The sequence below is a fragment of the Impatiens glandulifera genome, chromosome 1 (assembly GCF_907164915.1).
Source record: "Impatiens glandulifera chromosome 1, dImpGla2.1, whole genome shotgun sequence".
In the NCBI taxonomy this organism is placed as follows: domain Eukaryota; kingdom Viridiplantae; phylum Streptophyta; class Magnoliopsida; order Ericales; family Balsaminaceae; genus Impatiens; species Impatiens glandulifera.
In genome coordinates this window covers 74,557,577-74,564,073 of record NC_061862.1, presented here as the reverse complement: position 1 = coordinate 74,564,073, position 6,497 = coordinate 74,557,577, and positions in this window count along the sequence as shown.

The following is a 6,497-nucleotide window of genomic DNA, read 5'->3' as shown; positions in this document are numbered from 1 at the left end:
ATATATAAAGGTTTTTGTTTGATTATAATTATAATGTGTGTATGAATTGTGTTTGGATGTGATGATGTGTAGGTATTGTGTTTAATTTATAAGTATATGATTGTGTTTAATTCCTTAAGGATAGGGATTGTGCTTAATGTTGGGTTTTAATCTAAATTAATTATGAAAGGATCAATACCTACAGATTTGGCTAGAATCTTTCGGTATTATACCTCATTTCCAAAAGAATTGGCCTCTTTCCCAAATGTTAAGGGATTAAAGCTGACAAAATTGGCCAATTCTTTTGGTATTTAAGAGTAATGCCGAAAGATTTGGACTATTCTTTTTGGGTAAGCTTTTAAAATAAGAAAATTTTTATTATTTAAAATTTAATATAATAAGATTTTACAAATTGTAAAAAATTTGAATTTTACAATTTTATATGATTTTATAGGAAAAAATTGAATTAATATTTATAGATTAAAAAGATATATTCAAATAAATGAATTAATGTTACTAATTATGCAAATATAATTTTTTACAATGTTATTTATTTATTATTAAATAATTACATAATTAAAATAAAAAACAATTAATGCCGATAGATTTAAATCTGATAGGATTAGGCAAATCTGTCGGCCATTAATTAAACATTAATACCGATTGTTTAGTCAAATCTTTCGGTATTAACCCTTTAAATCGGATTTTTGGTTGAAACCCTCCCCTGCTCTTGCCTCTCTCCTTCTTCTCTCTGACGAAACACATCTTCTTCTCCGTGAAGCCGCTAGATCTCGTCGTCCGTTCGCCATCCGTTCGTTCTCCACCTTATTCAGTGCTCGCCTTCCGTTCGCCGCCTCCTCCAACATTCGCCGCCTACTTTTGAACTGGTAAGTTATCCTTATGGTTTAGGGCTAGATTTGTGATTTAGGGATATATTTGTGAATCTCTAATCTCTTTGCATTGCTCTTTTAAAAGTCTTATTGCTTTCATATCTACATATATCCTACAACAATTATCCAATACGGTCTCAATATTTATTTGTGACCAGTCCACTCCTACGATAAGATTTTTACAAATTTTTATTGCTTATATTAATTTTGATCTAATAATGAAAAATGATTGGGAGGGAATAACGTGGCGCAATCTAATTGGGCCGAAAAAATAATAAAATTTCTCTCTCTTCTCTCCTCACTCTTCATTCTTTTTCAATAGAGACACATCATTCCCTCCCCATCCCCTCTCCCAAATTCTCTCCCCTATCACTCCTCCCTAATAATATTACATTTGCTATTTTTGTAGGTTCTTCTTCCATGAGGAGACGATGTCCCACCAAGAATATCAAGCTGGCGAGAAGGCCCCATGGATCGAGGGTGCCATTAAGTTTCGGAGATGTGGATGGGAGGCCATATGGTGATGTTAGGCGTATGTGGTCTAGGTATGTGGGGTCGATGGTGCGGGACCCCACACTCATCTCGCATCACCAGCTAAAGTGGAGAGCTTTGATTACCAAACAATTGGATTCACTATGGCGTGCTATGATAGTGAGAAATTGAACCTGCATTTAATTAACATTCCAATGGAGTTTTATAACATTTGCTGGTTTTATTTTTCAGGATCCATTCGAGAGTACAAATATCTCTATGGATACATACAAAGAGACCAGGATGACACACGCTAAGCATATATGGGATAGGTGGCGCTCCGATGTATATTTTAGATTAGTTTATCGTGTTTATAGACAATTGTAATACATTTTAATTAGATTTTTTGAAATATAATGAAATATTTGTATTGCATTTCTTTTGGTTTTGTTGATAACAGGGTAATGTTATGTAAAAATGAATAGGCTATTAATTTTTTTATTTAGGGGAAATATCGACAGATTCCATAAAATTTGTCGGCAAAGGTCCTAGGGGAAATGCTAACCGATGTTATCAAATTTGTAGGCAAAGGTCCTAGAGCCTATACCGGCATATTTCAATAAATCTTTCAGCATTCCCCTAGCTGCACTATGCCAACACATATCAATAAATTTGTTGGTATTTCTCCTAAATAAAGATTAAATAGCCTATTCGAATTTTATATATCCAACATGTTATTAGTCAAATTAGAAGAAATACGATCTATGCCAAATTATCATTAAATAGTTTATGCCGACAAATCTGATCAAATCTGTCGGAATATGTTATGTCGACAGATACCCTTAAAACTGTCGATAAAACCTTTACCAAAAAATTTATGTATTTGTCGCCTTAAACTTGAATACATTTATTGACAAGATATATACCGACAAAGTGAAATTGTTGATAAAATGGTTTTCTTGATATATTTAGGGGTATTACCAACATAAGTTATAAAACTTCCATTTTTACTAGTGACGTATATATTAATTTTTCTTCTCTTTAAAGAAATTAAAATAATTAGTAGAATTTTTCTTTTATTTCTTAATTTGGTCTCTTTCTCTTTTTCATTATTATCTTTATTTAACTTTTTTGAGACAATGATGAATTAATAAATCCTTCTTCTTATTATTATTATATTATGATAAATATAAATAACTAAAAATAGTAATAATGGGTCATATCATGAGAAAGAAAGTTGTAGGGAGTTTAATTCTTATAGGGATTGGGCCAGAACAAACTATGGCACCTATACTTAAATACTTGTTACAAAATATTAATTTTATATTTTGTTGAGGATATCCATTAGAATTTGAGTCGACCCATATTTTTAATTTCTCTCTTTACATGAAGTCTCAAGTAATACAATTGATGATTCACAAGAAAAGACAACAAACATCTCTTGAAATGAATGCCAAGAGGAGAGCATTTGAGAATTTTTTTTATCCATGGATGAAGAATACAGTGAAAACATAATCATCAAGACAAAAACGTGACTGTGACTGCACAAACTTAGGTCAACATCGGAAAAAAAAAAAAAAATAACATATGCAATCATGAAACCTCAAATACATAAACAATTCATCAAAGATTTCCGAACCATTCATTCACAAAATCCACACAAAACAAACTCACACTATCCTCCAACCACAAACAAAAAAAAATATGAAAATCAATTTCACTCAATCTTGGACATTCCATAAGCACATTCATGACGAACTTCTTATACAAATTCAATGTATAAGACATCTTTTTTCAAAGCATTAGCTAACTTAAATTTAGATTTATTTCAATCCATTGTTTTATGAGTCATTAGATGTTTTGCAAAGTTTGAGGAGAATTTTGGACTCATATTACCTACCCATCATTTACCATTTGATTAAGACTTGGATGTACACTCATTATACTATAAGTTGGAGTATCAATCACACTGACTCAATAAATAGTTTCAAAAACACATAAAAAAATGTTTGAATCATAGAAATTAGAATTTGGGAAGCCAAAAAAAATCTTGGTTAAACATCTGCCAACAAAATCTTTCGAACAATTAAAATGTAATACGTGTTGTCGTCCATATAGAAATGTTATATTCCATATGCAATATGTGTTGTCCATTCGACTGTCATGTTCAATACGAAAACAACTCAATTAGACGTTTTTTTTTTATCAATATGTAAATGTATCATATTTTATTTCTTAAAAATATTATTTATGTTTAGCTAAAGTTAGGTGAAAATAATACATTTTCGACCTAGGGATCTGAGTTTTTTTGGGGTATTGTAGATGAAGTCTTATAGTGATTCTATTAGGTGGACCTCATCCTTCTCCTTCATTTGCAAGCTCCCCCTTTTCTTGATTAGATCAAAATGGAAGTCAATTTTCTTTTTTTTTCATAGTACACTGTTTGGAAACTAGTAATAATTTCATATGGCTGCAACATTTAAACAATGTGGGTGCTCTTAAATGGTTTATCATTATGCTTCATTTGACCCAAAAAAATTGATGGTCAATTTTATTGTTTTTATTATTGAATGTCTCACCAATTGCCTTTTTTTATAACCAAACTAATGTATTACTTAGCTTTGATAAATACACCTCTAGTGCCTTTTTAGAAGCAATAGTTTACATAAAGAAACAAACACAGATGTTAATCATATCATGATAATTTTTATTTTATATTTTTGTTATATGGCTTTGTTGGATAATTATCATTTTAAAGATCTGTTAATTGTTTTAGCTGTGATGAATGATTCATTATGAGATATTAATTAGTTTATTTTACATCAACCAAACACTCAATAATTAATATTTTTTTTTGTCATAATGGTAAGTTAATATTTTATTTGTATTGGGTTAGCTCAAGTTGAAAAAATATCATATATATCAAATGTTTTACGTTTGATCCAGTTAAGATCGACTTAAGTTGAAACAGTGGATTATTGTCCGTAAATATGATAAATCGTGCTAGCTTTCTCTCGATAATAAACTTTAAATTTTTTTTTTATTTTGGGTAAAAGGTCAAATCATGTTTAAGGGTAAATACAATCTATTTTATTGTGAAAATTGTAGTTGAAGTATTATTGTACTAATTACATTAAATTTGTCTTCTTCCTTTTACTTCATTTGCAAGCTCCTTTTCCTGATTAGATGAAAATGAAAGTCCACTTTTACTTTTTCTTATGCCTTGTTTGGTATTCACTTATATCCACATCCTAATAAATTATCTCCCTTGTATTTATTTTCTATATTAATATTTGGTCATCCATAATCCATGATTTAACACGTGATAAGTTATTTCATTGTCTAAATCAAGCCTTTGAAAAAGTGATACAATCATTGCATTTTATTTTCTTTCCAACCTTCTACAAGTATAATAGTTACTATTACTTTAATTAAATCCTAATGATTTACAATATCTAATTTAAATTGAAATTTATTATAGATGACAATAAGATGTTATACCTCATTCCTATCTAAATTATATTAAACTTAATTTGAGGTTGAGTATTCCACAAATCCGATGACAATAAGAACTCCAAGATTTGTATAAAGTTTTCTCTTCATTTATCATTTATAAAATAATTATTAAACATCAAAGTAATATAAATTTAATTTTCATTTAGATGATCTTACACATTAAATTATAAACCAATTTGTAAACGTGACAGTATTATGTTACATGTTTCCATCCTTATAATATAGGGCCAACATGGGTAAGTGTATTTGGTCGAGAAACCCGATACTTACTTTTAAAAAAAAAACTATATACTGTTTAATTATCTTATACGAATATTGATCAAAATGAAATTACATTTAAAAATAAAAATTAGTTAGACATATAATAAAAAATGAATGGTTTAAATGGATTAATGTGAACACATCCAAAATGTTTAGTAACAAAAATAATATCATATAAAAAAAATTTAGGAATGACACTGAGTCAAATGTTTAAGACCGAACTTAAGTTCCCTTGTGCATTTTCTCGTATCACAATATCCCCTTAAACCGTGCCATGAATTGACCCCTTTATCATATGATATGACCCGGATATACAATCCAACCCATTTTAAAACACGAGTATGTGACATGAATCAAGTTCCACCTGGGTTGACCCGACCCATTTAAACATTACCCAATTCAATTAGAACATACATAATTCTCCATATTACAAACAATTCAAACCATTAAACCACATTGAATTGATACACATCATTTGCTAAATTACTCTACTCATTCACTTAAAAAAAAGGTAAATATTCATAAAATAAAAATTCAATTAGATGATTTTTAATGGTCAATTTAATAGTTGTAAGGAGGAATATATACAAGTAAAAACCACCCTATAATAATACTAACAACAACAATAATAATAATAATAATAATAATAATAATAATAATAAAGAAACATGATGTAAGAAATTATATATGTATGTTAATAAAGATTTTGATTGTTTGGCAATAATGAAAATGGTGACAACTAACAAGATGGAGAAATACCCCCAATATAGGATCCAAAGAGGAAAGAGCTGGATTTATATTGTTTTCATGATGTCACCTTTAGTCACTTAGTTATTTCACATCTTAAATAGTTAACTTTATTATTATTGTGGTTTCTTTTGGATGGATTCATAAAATTAACATATTTTAACATTAGTATGTTTTTAATGATAGCACCTCACTTAAGCTTCTATTAATGGTTTCATTTAATTTTTCTTTTTTATATTTAAGTGTAAACCTATATAAAAAATTAAATTTTTCTTAATTTAGTGTGAGTAAGATAAATATATACATTTTTATCTCGTATAAAATATAAATTGTTAATTCACTATAATAGTTTAAGTGAAAAAATATTATCTAAAAATATAAAATATGTCACACTCAATTCTCTTTTAAGAATTTTTTAAATTGAAATGAGATATAAACTAGACTTTATCTTTCTTTAAAAAAAAAAAAATTAATCTAATAAAAGAAAAAGAAAAAGAGAAAGTGTAAGTTGTTATGAATGATACAATAAACTAATTATAAAAAAACTTAGATTCTTTTAGGATGGTGAAAGGACATGGGGAAATTTATAATTATTTGTTATGTGGAATTGTGGATATAGATCAAGACTATAAT